The sequence below is a fragment of the Trachypithecus francoisi genome, unplaced genomic scaffold (assembly GCF_009764315.1).
Source record: "Trachypithecus francoisi isolate TF-2019V2 unplaced genomic scaffold, Tfra_2.0 Lachesis_group3, whole genome shotgun sequence".
Taxonomy (NCBI): domain Eukaryota; kingdom Metazoa; phylum Chordata; class Mammalia; order Primates; family Cercopithecidae; genus Trachypithecus; species Trachypithecus francoisi.
The window spans coordinates 132,396,529-132,409,932 of NW_022681468.1; the positions used below are offsets into that span (position 1 = coordinate 132,396,529).

Here is a 13,404-nt window from a genome sequence, read left to right on the forward strand (position 1 = left end):
GTCTAAACAGTCTCTCTTGAGTAGATGCTTTAATATCCAAGCTTCGGCACCAAAACTAATGTCTGAGAAACAACTTGAATGGTAGGGAGCCTGGAAAATAAAACTTAAGAGGAACAGAATAGTGCTAAGACAATTCAGTGATGCAAGAATCATCTCTTCAACAAACGGTGATGAGACAACTAATATTACATGCAAAACAGTAAAATAGACTCCTACCTCACACTATGTTCAAAATTTAATTCAAAATGAGTCATAGACTTAAATGTAAGAGCTAAAGCTATCAAATTCTTAGAAAAAGAGTAAATCTTAAATCTGCATGTCTATTTTCTATCCATTAGAAAAATATTATCTACATAAAGTTTCGGTCCATTTTCTATTTCTTTACCCCTACCATTCAAATTTAAATATTTTGATTTTTAAACTAGTAAAAGCAGAATTACCAGAATCACATAACCGACACAACTAAATATGTGACAACACTAAATTTATTGGAATTAGGTAGGCTCTTGATTATTTCTCAGGAACAATAACTCATCTTTCCTACATGTTATTTCCCTGTTATTTGAGTAACTATGTAATGAGTATCTCTTCCGTACATTCAGTGACATGGGTGTGCATAAGTGTAATTTGTAACATCAGTAACTGGATTCATCATCTAATCTTCAATTCATGTTTAGTTCTATTATACAGTATTTCCATAACTTTGGATACTTTAGTCAAACTTACACTTTTCTCAATTATAAAAATCAAGATGTTAATTAAGATGTTACATCAACTGTGACAATTAAAACGTTAAAAATTCCGAACTAGACAGCACTGGGCCCACTTTTAGTCAGGCTGTTTTGAGAGGTCCTTGAACAGCTACTGCTTCCATTTCAACCCGGCCTCCTTTGGGCAAAGCAGCAACATGGTAAGCAGCTCTAGTAGAAAAACCACTCTTAAAACACTGTTTGTAGATTACACTGACAGCCCTGAAGTCATTTGTGTCAGCTAGCCAAACAGTTGTTTTCACCACATTAGTGAAGTCACAGCCTGCAGCTTTCAAAATATCACCCACGTTCTTAAGGGCCTGTTTAGCTTCTTCTGTTACCTACCCTTGGCACAAGCTGTGCACTCGAAAGGTTCATGCCTAGCTCTCCTGAAACGTCAATGATCCTGTCAACTAACACAGCTTGACTGTAGGGACCAGTGTACCCTTTGGCTTTCTCAGTGCTGATCACCCTTCTAATCAAGGATGACATGGCTAAGCCTTCTCTCTTGCACCCCCTCTGGGAGAAGCAGTCCCTACACCCACTCTGCTCACTTCTCACTCGACTGCAGAAGAGAAGGTCTTCATGACCTTGGATGAGGGGATGGTTTCTTAGATATGATACAAGTACCGAAAGAAAAAAAGTAGATAAACTGGACATCATGAAAATTAAACATCTTTGCACTTCAAAGGATAGCATTTAAAAAGTGAAAAGACAATCCGAAGAGGGGAGAAAAATTTCGCAAATTAAATATGTACTAAGAGACTGGTATCCAGAATATATAAAGAACCATTACAACTCAATAATAAAAAGACAACCCAACTTTAAAATAGGCAGAGAATCTGAACAGATAGTTCTCCAAAGAAGACATACAAATGGCCAATAAGCACATGAAAAGATACTTGATATCATTCGTTATCAGAGAAATGCAAATCAAAACCACAATGAAATACCATTTCACACCCACAAAGATGGCTATCACAAAAAAGGCAGATAATAACAAGTGTGGGAGAGGATGTGGAGAAATGAGGACCCTCAGGCATAACTAGGGGAATGGGAAATGGTTCTGTCACTTTGGAAAACATTTTGGGAGTTCCTCGGTTATTTTATGACCCAGCAACTCTACTCCCAGGTATACAGGCCAAAGAAATGAAAACATCCGTTCATGCAAAACCTCGTACCCTCTGTATACTCAAAAACTATATCCAGAGACTGTAGAATATTGGTGACCCTCTTTGAGAGAGGTAATCTAAAGGTTTTCTTCTCCTCACTTAGCCTATCTGGCAGCATTTGAACTTTTACAGCAACTCTGTTTTGCAGATCTGCACATTAAGAGAAGTTAAAAACCAGTAAAGGCAATGTTCTCAGTAACAGCATAATCTGCAAAGCTAGCAACTAATCACAATTCCAATCACTTGATTCTGTATAAATATCTGCCTCAACATGGACCTTTTTAAAATGTAAAATAATCTGAACAAAAGGAAAATCTGAGTATATAGATTCCTTTGGTAGCAACCAATGATACTAATATTATTACCAATATCAGAGAATGCCAACCCTAAAGAATGCCTCAAAATGCTTTTGAGAAAAATACGTATCCTAACCCAGTATATTAGTCCTGGCCAAATGTTCCCACTAAGTATCGCTTCTGCCTAGAATAACAACAATAAGCCAATCCTCCTCTTTAACTTTTTTTTTGGCTCTGTATACCTGAAAATAAGTAATGTTGGCTCAAGTCAAAATAAGCTTTAAAAAAAAGTTGAATAAGCTCAAGAAAAGAAAGAAAAAGTTGTTCTCTGGAACTCATTTATCATCTTGGAAAAACACATCTCCCAAGGAGAAATACTCTTGTTCTTCATAATAATATGAATTTGCAAATACTCATCTCTTCCCTCCATCAAAATGCGCACATACAATAAAGTGTCTAATTCCAGTATTTCTAGTTGCTGGGCAATTACAGTTTAGTGTGGTTGCACTGGTGATAAAGGTATTTTAAGTTTGTCCACTTAAAAGCTTCACTTGCATCAGGAAATAGTTGAACCGGGCTGGGAAAACTAGCAGCAAAGTAGATTATCTACATAATACCTCAAGCATGGCTGGTAGGGACAGGTCTACAATTATTGTGACGTCTGTAAGAAGTTCTAAAACAGCACTCCCAGTGGAAATATAAAACAAAGACAGAATGCAAACAGCCTCTGCCTTAGGAGCATGCAACTATTGCAAGCACCTGTTGGGCCCAACCAAAATCAGTAGCTCCAGGCTAGCCTTTCTTTTGTGCCAGACACCCCTCTTCGGGTATCCCACAGATGCCTCAAACTCAACACGGTCAGATTCAACATGCACAGAATGGAAGTCTTCATCCCACTTACCACTCCAAGACATGGACCTCCTCTGGTCCTCCTCAATGCCTCCAATATTCACCCAGTCACCTAATGTAAAAGCTGAAGGTCACCCTTGACAGGCTGTTCTCACTCATTCTCTCCAATCAATCCACAGCTGTGTGGTAGGACTCCAGCTAAAAGGCTAAAATATTGGGAATAAGAGAGGAAGACTGGACAGACTCATCTGAGTGACAGAAGGGACCAGACTTGGTGATAAGAACAGTTTACAATTTTTGCAGAAGCGCCCAGTATCTGTCTGGCTTTCCACCCCTGTTTCTCTCTTTCTCGCTGATTTATTTGCCCCGCTCTTCCTTTCCCTCCACGACCTCTTTCCTGACTCTTTGCAGTGATATCATTCCCATTTCCACAAAGAGAAACAAAGTCATGTGGCCCTAAAATTTGGTTAACATTTTTCTGACAGGTGACCTAACACAGGAGAGGCAGGGAAGGTTGACTGGGACCCAGTTCCTTGGCCACATCTATTAGCTGATCCCTGAAAGAGGTGAAGTTTCAGGCCTCAGCATAGTGAGCCTGCCCCTGCCCTGGAGCACCAGGAAGGCAGCTGATTGCACAGGTCACCACCTCAGCTCGCCTGAGTCAGCCTGGCCCTGCCCCTGACTCACCCTCACTTCTGATTCCAGACCCCTGACTCAGCTACTCACACATTCCTGACTTCCTGGCCCTTGACTGGTTTGCTGACTGACCTTGGCAGACCTTTGAATTTCTCTAGAAGGCTAATGCTAGACTATTAGGAGAGGTTAGTGAGATGGGGCACCAGAAGAAAGAAATGGCAGGTGGCTAAATTCCTCTTAAATCAGCATCCAGAGGGCTGTGCTGCTGCCATCAAAGAATGGCACACAGGACATTCTAGGTACGTCTATCTGAAAAGATCCTCCAAATGTACTGCAAGAGAGGAAAAAGGTATTGTCAAAAGTATGATCCAAAATATATTTTTTCTACCCTATACTCTTATGCATTGTTCAATTTCATTTAAAACAATCTTTTTCTATCATTTCTTTTCACTAAAGCAACTACAAAATAAAAAATTCCACAAAATTACAATTTGAATGGGAAAAAAACCTCTGTGGCAAATAATACGACAATTCACATATCCTCCACTGCTTACTTTTAACATGAAAATATAATTAGATTTGTAAACCACCAAAAAGGAGGTATTCCTATTTTTTGTATAACTCAGGCTGTGAGTAAAGATAACTTGTCCAACCAGTAACAATATTTCTATTGCCAAAGGGAAAAAAAATCACTTATTTTTATCCTTCAGGTTGATTCATATTTACCATTTCTGAAATCTCTTTCTAGCAAAATATACAATCTTTTCAAGAATATATACCAAGATAAACTATATCCTGAGCCATAAAACAAACCTCAACAAATGTAAAAGGACTGAAATCATACGGACTAGTTTTCTAACCAAAATGGACTCGAACTAGACAACAGGAAAATACCCCAGCACTTAGAAATTAAACAACACACTTCCAAATAATCCATGGGTCAAAGAGCAAGCCTCAAGAAAATTTTTTTTTAAAACACACACTGACCTGAATGGAAATTAAAATAAAATATATGGCATTAAATGTTGATATTAGAAAAAAGGAAAAGTCTGAATTCAATAATTGAAGCTCCTACCTCAAGAACCTGGAAATGGAAGAGCAATATAAACCCAAAGCAAGCAGAAGGAAGGAAATAATGCAGAACAGAAATCAATGAAACTGAAAACATAAAAAAAAAAAATCAATGAAATCAAAAACTGATTCTTTTAAAAGAATGAATTCATGTCCTTTGCAGGGACATGGATGAAGCTGGAAACCATCATCCTCAGCAAACTAACACAGGAACAGAAAACCAAACACTGCATGTTCTCGCTCCTAAGTGGGAGTTGAACAATGAGAACACAGGGACACAGGGAGGGGAACATCACACACCGGGGCCTGTCAGTGGATTCAGAGGTAAGGGGAGGAAGCGCATTAGGACAGTAATACCTAATGCATGCGGGGCTTAAAACCTAGATGATGGGTTGATAGGTGCAGCAAACCACTGTGGCACATGTATACCTATATAACAAACCTGCACATTCAGCACATGTATCCCAGAACTTAAAGTAAAACAAAAAATAAAAAAATCTAAAAAGCACTAATCAAATGCTAAAAAAAAAAAAAAAAAATCAGTAAGATTGACAAACTTCTGGTAAGACAAACAAAAAAAAGATGAAATACAAATTACCAATATCAGAAATAAAACAAGATATATTACCATAGACCCTGCAGACATCTATAAACAACTCGACACACATCTAACAACTAAGATGAAATGGACCAATTACTTAAAAAGTACAAACTACCACAACTTATGCAATATTAAATATAGTAATTAGAATAGCCTCATAACTATTAAGGAAATTGAATTCATATTTTAAAACTCCCCCAAAAGAAATGTCCAGGTCTAACTGGTTTCACTGGAGAATTCTACCTAGCATTTAAAAAAGAATAAACATCAACTCTACACAATCTTTTCCAGAAAATAGAAGAGGAAGGAATCCTCCTCAACTCATTTAATGATGTCAGTATTATTCAATACCAAAATCCAAATAGTACCCTAAAAGAAAGGAAAAAATGAAAAAAGGACTATAAGCCAATGTATCTCATTAATAAAGACACAATCCTTAACAAACTACAAGCAAATAAAAGTCAGCAATTTATGAAAGAATGATACAGTAGGATCAAGTGAAGTTTATTCCAGGAATGCTAGGCTGGTTTGATATTTTAAAATCAGGAGGGAAAAATCACATTATCATATCAATAAATGCAGACAAAGCATCTGACAAAACTCATCCATGATTTAAATTTTCTTTAAACTCCAAACAAATTATGAATCGAGAGGAACATTCTCAACTAAAGAGCATTCAATTCACAAAAGATCTATAATTAACATTATATTTAATAGTAAGAAACTGAAAACCTCCCCCTAAGACTGAGACTAAGGCTAGGATACCTGCTCTCACCACTCTGATTCAACACAGTATTGGAGCTTCTAGCCTGCCTAATAAGGCAGGAAATAAGACTCAAAAGGTATATAAATTAGAAAGGATCAGAAAGCGAGAAATAAAACTGTCCCTGTTTGCAGATGACATGACTGTCTACATAAAAAATCCCAAGGAATCTACCCCCCCCCCCACACACACACAAAACTTTGTAGAATATGTGATTTCAGCAAGGTAAAGAAATAAAGGTCCTGATATAAAATAAACATAAATAAAAACATACAACTGCATTTCTGTATACTAGCAATGAACAGAAGGATACTAAAATGTAAAAATATGCCATTTATAATCACTCAAAAACATTAAACACTTAGGTATAAGTCTAGCACAACACATACAGGACTTACATGCTTGAAAATACAAAATCAGCCGGGCGCGGTGGCTCAAGCTTGTAATCCCAGCACTTTGGGAGGCCGAGACGGGCGGATCATGAGGTCAGGAGATGAAGACTATCCTGGCTAACACGGTGAAACCCCATCTCTACTAAAAAATACAAAAAACTAGCCAGGCAAGGTGGCGGGCGCCTGTAGTCCCAGCTACTCAGGAGGCTGAGACAGGAGAATGGCGTAAACCCGGGAGGTGGAGCTTGCAGTGAGCTGAGATCCGGCCACTGCACTCCAGCCCGGGCGACAGAGTGAGACTCCATCTCAAAAAAAAAAAAAAAAAGAAAATACAAAATCATATGATGAAAGCAGTGAACATCTAAATAAATGGAGATTTACTTAGACCATGTTTATGGACCGGAATACTCAACATAGTCATACTCAACCTATCAAAATCTCAGCAAAATTTCTATATATAGACAAGGTTATTCTAACATTTATATGAAAAGGTAAGCCAGGCATGGTGGCTCACTCCTGTAATCCCAGCAGTGTGGGAGGCCAAGGTGGGCGGACCACCTGAGGTCAGGAGTTCGAGATCAGCCTGGCCAATATGGTGAAGCCCCGTGTCTATTAAAAATACAAAAAAATTAGCCAGGCGAGGTGGCGGGTGCCTGTAATCCCAGCTACTTGGGAGGCTGAGGCAGGAGAATCACTTGAACCCGGAAGACAGAGGTTGCAGTAAGCAGAGATCGTGCCATTGCGCTCCAGCCTTGGCGACTAGAGTGAAACTTCATCTCAAAAAAGAAAAAAAGAAAAGGTAAAGTAACTAGAATAGCTAAAACAATTTTGAAAAACAATAAAGTGGAACATTCAGTCTACCAGATTTTAAGACATAATACAGCCACAGTCATCAAGACTGTGATATTGGTAGAGGGACAGACACACAGGTCAGTGAAACAGAATAGAGACCCCAGAAATTAACACAAAAATGCCCAAGCCACTTTTACAGAGGTTCAAAAGCAATTATTGCAGGAAGAATAACCCTCTCAACAAATGGAGCTGGAGCAACTGGATGTTCACAGGCAAAATAAATAAACCTCAAACTAAACTTCCATCTTACACAAAATTTAACTCAAAATGGACTGTGAACTTAAATGTAAAATGTAAAACTACAAAACCTTTAGAAAACAAAAACGCAGGAGAAAATATCTGGGCTCCAAGGTAGGAAAATAATTCTTAGACTTGACACCAAAAGCACAACCCATAGAAGAAAAAACTAAATTGGACTTCATCAAAACTAAAGACTTTTACCTTTCAAAGACCTTGTTAAAAAGGTTTTTTTTTTTTTTTTTTACTAGAGATTGGAAGTATGTCTTTACAAACCACATATTTGATAAAGTGCTCATATCTAGAATACACAAAAAATTTCCAAAACTCAACAGTTTAAAACAAACAAACAAAAAAACCCCAAACAATCCAATTAGGAAATAGGCAAAACACAGGAATAGATATGTCACCAAAGAGGATATACATGGCAAATGAACACATGAAAAGACATTCAACACGACTGGTCATTAGAAAACTGCATAAAACCACAATGTTATATCACATATACCTATCAGATTGGCTAAAATACAACATATTGACAATGCCAAATGCTGGGAACAATTCCTAGAAACTGGGTCACTCATACATTGCTGGTGGGAATGCAAAATGGTATCGCCATTCTGGAGAGTAGTTTTGCAGGTTCTTTAAAAGCTGAACATGTAACTACCATTCAACCTAGCAATTGCACTCCTAGATATTTATCCCAGAAAAAAATGAAAACACATTCACACTCCTAGATATTTATCCCCCCAAAAAATAAAAACATATTCACACAAAAAGCTGTGTTCATAGAAGCTCTATTGTAGTAGCACAAAATGAGAAACATCCTGTAAGTCCTTCGATGAGTGAATGGTTGAACAAACTGTGGTACACCTATACTATCGAATACTACTCAGTAATAAAAAGGAAAGAACCTGTTGATACATGCAGCAGCTTGGAGGAATCTCCAGAGAACAATGCTGAGTGAAAAAAGCCAATTCCAAAAGGTTACATTCTGTATGATTCCATCTATATATATCTCATCCTGGAAATGGTAAAATTTAAAAAACAGAGAAAAGCATAGTACTTGGGTTAAGGAGGGATGTGAGGGAAAGGAAGGAAGATGGCATGGCTATAAAAGGACAACATGAAGAATGCGGGGAGTGATGTAAATGTTCTGTATCTCAGTTGTATCAATGTCAGTATCCTGGTCATGCTATTGTACTATGGTTCACAATATATTACATTTGGGGGAAACGGGATAAAGGGTATATGGGATCTAGCTCTGTTTTTTTTTACAACTGCATATAAATTTATAATTATCTCAAAATAAAACATTTGATTTCTTAAAAATTCTTTCGTAAACTTCGCCCATCTTAAAAAAAAAAACTCAGGTCTTTCCTGCACTGGCTAGACTAACAAACATACTATTTATTGGTTGAGCTAATAATTTCTGGATACAAAGAGAAGGCATTTAAGGCATACTGTTCATTAAGGAATGATTTGGGGGAAATAATAGAAAATCTACAATGACATATCAAACAAAGTTGGTTTCAAGAGGAAAGGGGATGGCCTAAATCAGTTGGTAAGAGTAAGAAGGTCCCAGATCCAATGAATAATGCCCCAAGTTCACAGACTGATCACTGGAGACCAAAAGCATACCTGTCTCCTCTTTAGAAGGCTGTATAAATTCTCAGCCAGAGCATACAATTTTTTTTAATGAATATTAGTCTCATTCTGAAAGATGGGATATGGGTCATTTAAATTCTTCTGATGTCTTTCCAATGATCTCTTCAAATTCCTGCCCAAAGACCACCAGAGACAGCTACAACTAACTGGACTATGATATTTTCCCCCACAGACAAATGACAGTTGTAACTTTTTAAAGCATTACATTCAATGCATATTTTCTTTCTTTTTCTGTTTTTGAGACCGAGTCTCACTCTGTTGTCCAGGCTGGAGTGCAACAGCAGGATCTCAGCTCATTGCAACCTCTGCCTCCTGGGTTCAAGAGATTCTCCTGCCTCAGCCCCCCAAATAGCTGGGATTACAAATGTGCACCACCACACGCAGAGAATTTCTCTGTATTTTAAGTAGAGACGGGGTTTCACCATGTTGGTCAGGCTGGTCTCAAACTCCTGACCTCAGGTGATCCACCCACCTTGACCTCCCAAAGTGCTAAGATTACAGGTGTGAGTTCCTGGCTTTTCATACCCATGTTCAATGCTGTGGACAGAGAGACCCTAGAAATAGGAGGTATAAAAAACACCCACCTCAGGTGACGAAAGTTTCATTTATCCTCTTCTAGAGTCTCACAGTTCACACTTTATTTCAAAAGTCACTTATTTAGTAACCACATACTGCTAATATTGCAATAAAACCAACACTGGCTGCCACAGTTCTTTGGGATAACCGTGAGCCAAAATTCCTAGAGCAAAAATCCCACCTGGCATAATATGTGCTCACGGCTTCTCCTCTATCCTTTGCTGTCACCCTCTCATACCTTTCTTTCAGACTCATCTTTTCCCCTTTTATCCTCTAGATCTTTAGCTGAAACTCGTCTTTCACTTCTTGGTGCTACTAGCTTCCCCACTTCTTCTCCACGCCACCTCCAATCTTCTGACCCTCCCTTTGCACCTTTCTCCTTCTTACCTCCCCTGTACCTCATTCCCATCATACCTGTCCCTCTGCCTGTTTCATTTTGCTTTGTTTTTTTTGTTTTTTGAGAAGGAGTCTCGTTCCATCACCCAGGCTGAAGTGCAGTGGCATAATCTCAGCTCACTGCAATCTCCACCTACTGGGTTTAAGCGATTCTCCTGCCTCAGCCTCCCAACTAGTTAGGATTACAAGCATGCGCCACCATGTCCAGCTAGTTTTTGTATTTTTAGTAGAGACGGGATTTCACCATGTTGGCCAGGCTGGTCTCGAACCCCTGACCTCAGGTGATCTGCCTGCCTTGGCCTCTCAAAGTGCTAGGATTATAGGCGTGAACCATCACGCCCAGCCCCTTTGCCCGTTTCTAATGCTGACTGTTTCTATTGCTGGGCACTAGTCAGTCCCCAGCCCTCTTCCCTCTAACTTCTGCCCTTCCTTTTCCATGTCCTCTTTTTCTGGCTTACTCTGTTTTTCACTCCCATCCTCCACACCCTCATCCTAGTCGAAGGCCTTCTCCAAAAGTACACGCATATTTACAGAGCGTGTATTTGTTGGGTGGATAAACGTGCCAGCCAATGTACTGGCAAAAGCAATAAACCAGGGACCCAAAAGCTGGATGTCAGAACCACCTCAAACAACTCCTTGCACCTTCCTGGAAGGCTGGGGGAAGGAGAGTGGCAAGTGGGCATCTGCAGTGCTTTGCAGCTAGCTATTGATGGAGAATTAATCAGATTCTACTTAAGAGATCAATAAACAGATAAATTTGGATACTCCCTAATAAGTAAAGAATCTGGGCCAGGAGCTGTGGCTCACACCTGCTATTCCAGCACTTTGGGATGCAGAGGTGGGAGAACCACTTGAGCCCAGGAGTTTGATACCAACATGAGCAATATGGCAAAACCCCATGTCTACAAAAAAATACAAAAAATAGTCAGAGGTGGTGGCACTCACTTGTAGTCCCAGCTACTCGGGAGGCTGAGCTGGAAGGATGACTTGAGCCTGGGAGGTCAAGGCAACACTGAGCCATGATTATGCCAGTACACTGCAGCCTGGGTGACAGTGCAAGACTCTCAAAAAAAGAACCTACCTTTGGGTCACCATGTATCCTTTCACAGTCTAGGCCTATTTAGCAGCTAGTGAGAACTTTTAAACTATTAACAGCTTTCCACAACACACCACCAAACAATCATTTCTCTGGAGCAGGCTTTATTTCAGGGAAGTGAGGCAGCAATGTCTACGGTGAGAGGACCCCCTCCAGTTCAAGTGCCTTCCAGAAGGAGCTGTGCTATTGACTTTAGGATGTTTAAGCAGTTGAACCTTCTCGCGGCACCAGAGGCAAAAGATTCGGAACTTCTCAAGAAACAAAAGCTGTGAATTTAAAACCAAAGAAGCACGGGAGACAGGGAGCCTCTTCACCTGCAATATCTAGCAGGCCCACACGATGTTCTGCCGCCTCTCCTACAGCGAGTCTTGATCACTGTGGCCTTTGGCCTCCTACCACAATGAGCAGCTCCGTGGAGAGCCAGGCCCCTGACTTGATGTGCCCTCTTTGTGAACCCCATGAACGCCATGAGTCCACGGTCCTGGCTGCTGGATGCAAACCGGGCCGGATGTACTGGAATGTCAGCCGTAAACTCAGAGACAGGATTAACCTCAAAACAAGAAGTTAATTTGGGGCCATACTATCCTGTTAGTTAAATGACAGGCCAGGTTCTAACTAATTTCTACTAGTGTTTTGTCAAGGTCAACACCAGTGGCTACATAGGAGCAAAGTAAATTATTAACCCTCCTTCTCCACTGGGCCTGAATCAGCCAGAGAGTTCACCACCTGCCAGCCACGTTTTCTCTCCAGTTCAGCAGCAGGAGGGGCATGGTACACAGCACAGGCATCTGCTTCTGGCCCGAAGGGTCACTAAGACAGCTACGGGAAATGCCACTGAGTTCAGCCTGCAAGGTAAACAGTTCACAATGGGACAGGGAGAAGGAAGCACTGCACACAGGGTAGGAGCCTGGCATCCCGGTGTCTCTGAAACCAAGCAACAAAGGAGCCATAGAAGGCTTCTTCTCACAAAAAGTTATAGGCTTAGAGACATGAAATGCCTTGACCAGGCAGAAAGAGGTCCTGTAAATCAAAGAGCACGAGGGGCCAAACAACATACCTTTCCTTTGGATTTGGCATATGCTGGACTCACGTTCAGGGTCATAGTTATAAACCCAGCTGGCTCAAAATACTTCCCCAGATGGACTCTATCGGACAATCCCACTGCCTATTTTCCAAAGTTTACTAATGCCTTTGTTCTTGCTCCAAATACATGAAGAACCCAGTGTTTTCCAACGAAGTTTGCCAGCATCTAAGTCTTCGTTGCACTATCATATAGCAAACACTTTGCAGAGTAGATGTCTTTGGGCTCTTGGACAATTCAGGGATGGAAAAAACAAGATTTGAACATCCTCCTGCACCACATCTCCCTGAATGCTTTCAGATCTATCTCTAATGCCACCTTCTCTGGACTCAGTCATTTATTTGCTTGACTTCTTTGTCCCTAGTCTTATTCCAAAAAGTCTTTGAAGCACATCCAGCCTTTTATTTCTAACTGTAAGTGGACTCAGTGTTTCCCTAAACCCAAAGACTGCCAGTATTTCTTCCCACTGGACCACACACTTGAGAAACATGTGCAGAAATTTAACAAATAAAACAAAAAGAAAGAAAAAGAAGGGACGTGTTAAAAGGAGAAATATGTGTGCTTGGTCATATTCTCTCCTTCATCTGTAAGTTCCCCAAGGATAAGGCCCATCCATGACTTTGGAATTTCCTGAGGAATGGAACAAGCCTCTCCCAGTCCCCAACTCCTACTCACTGCTGACAAAACAGCATTACTTTATTCATTACTGTGAAAACTGCTGCAGTCACCCTGGGGAACAAACACCTTGCCCTTTATTTTGTCTTTCATGAAACCAAACTAATAATGCTGGCTCAAACAAGTTCTGTTCCCTAGTGATGACTCGGAGAGAGGGATTTTTCCATTGCATCTAACTTGGACTTGTTCGGGCCCACATTTCCGGAATTCTAACGTGTGGTCACTGTGAACACATGATTTACTCTGTAGCTAAAACTCACTAAACCACATCTAATCACTTCAGAGGCCACCTAC

At 40.1% G+C, this 13,404-nt stretch overlaps 1 protein-coding gene and 1 pseudogene across 5 annotated transcripts in view; both read right to left on the reverse strand.

Annotated features, from left to right (window-relative positions):
• The window catches only part of CGNL1 (cingulin like 1), a 184,353-nt gene that overhangs the window by 65,656 nt on the left and 105,293 nt on the right, over positions 1–13,404 (reverse strand). The window lies entirely within an intron of this gene.
• LOC117070597 lies at positions 833–1,241 on the reverse strand (annotated as a pseudogene).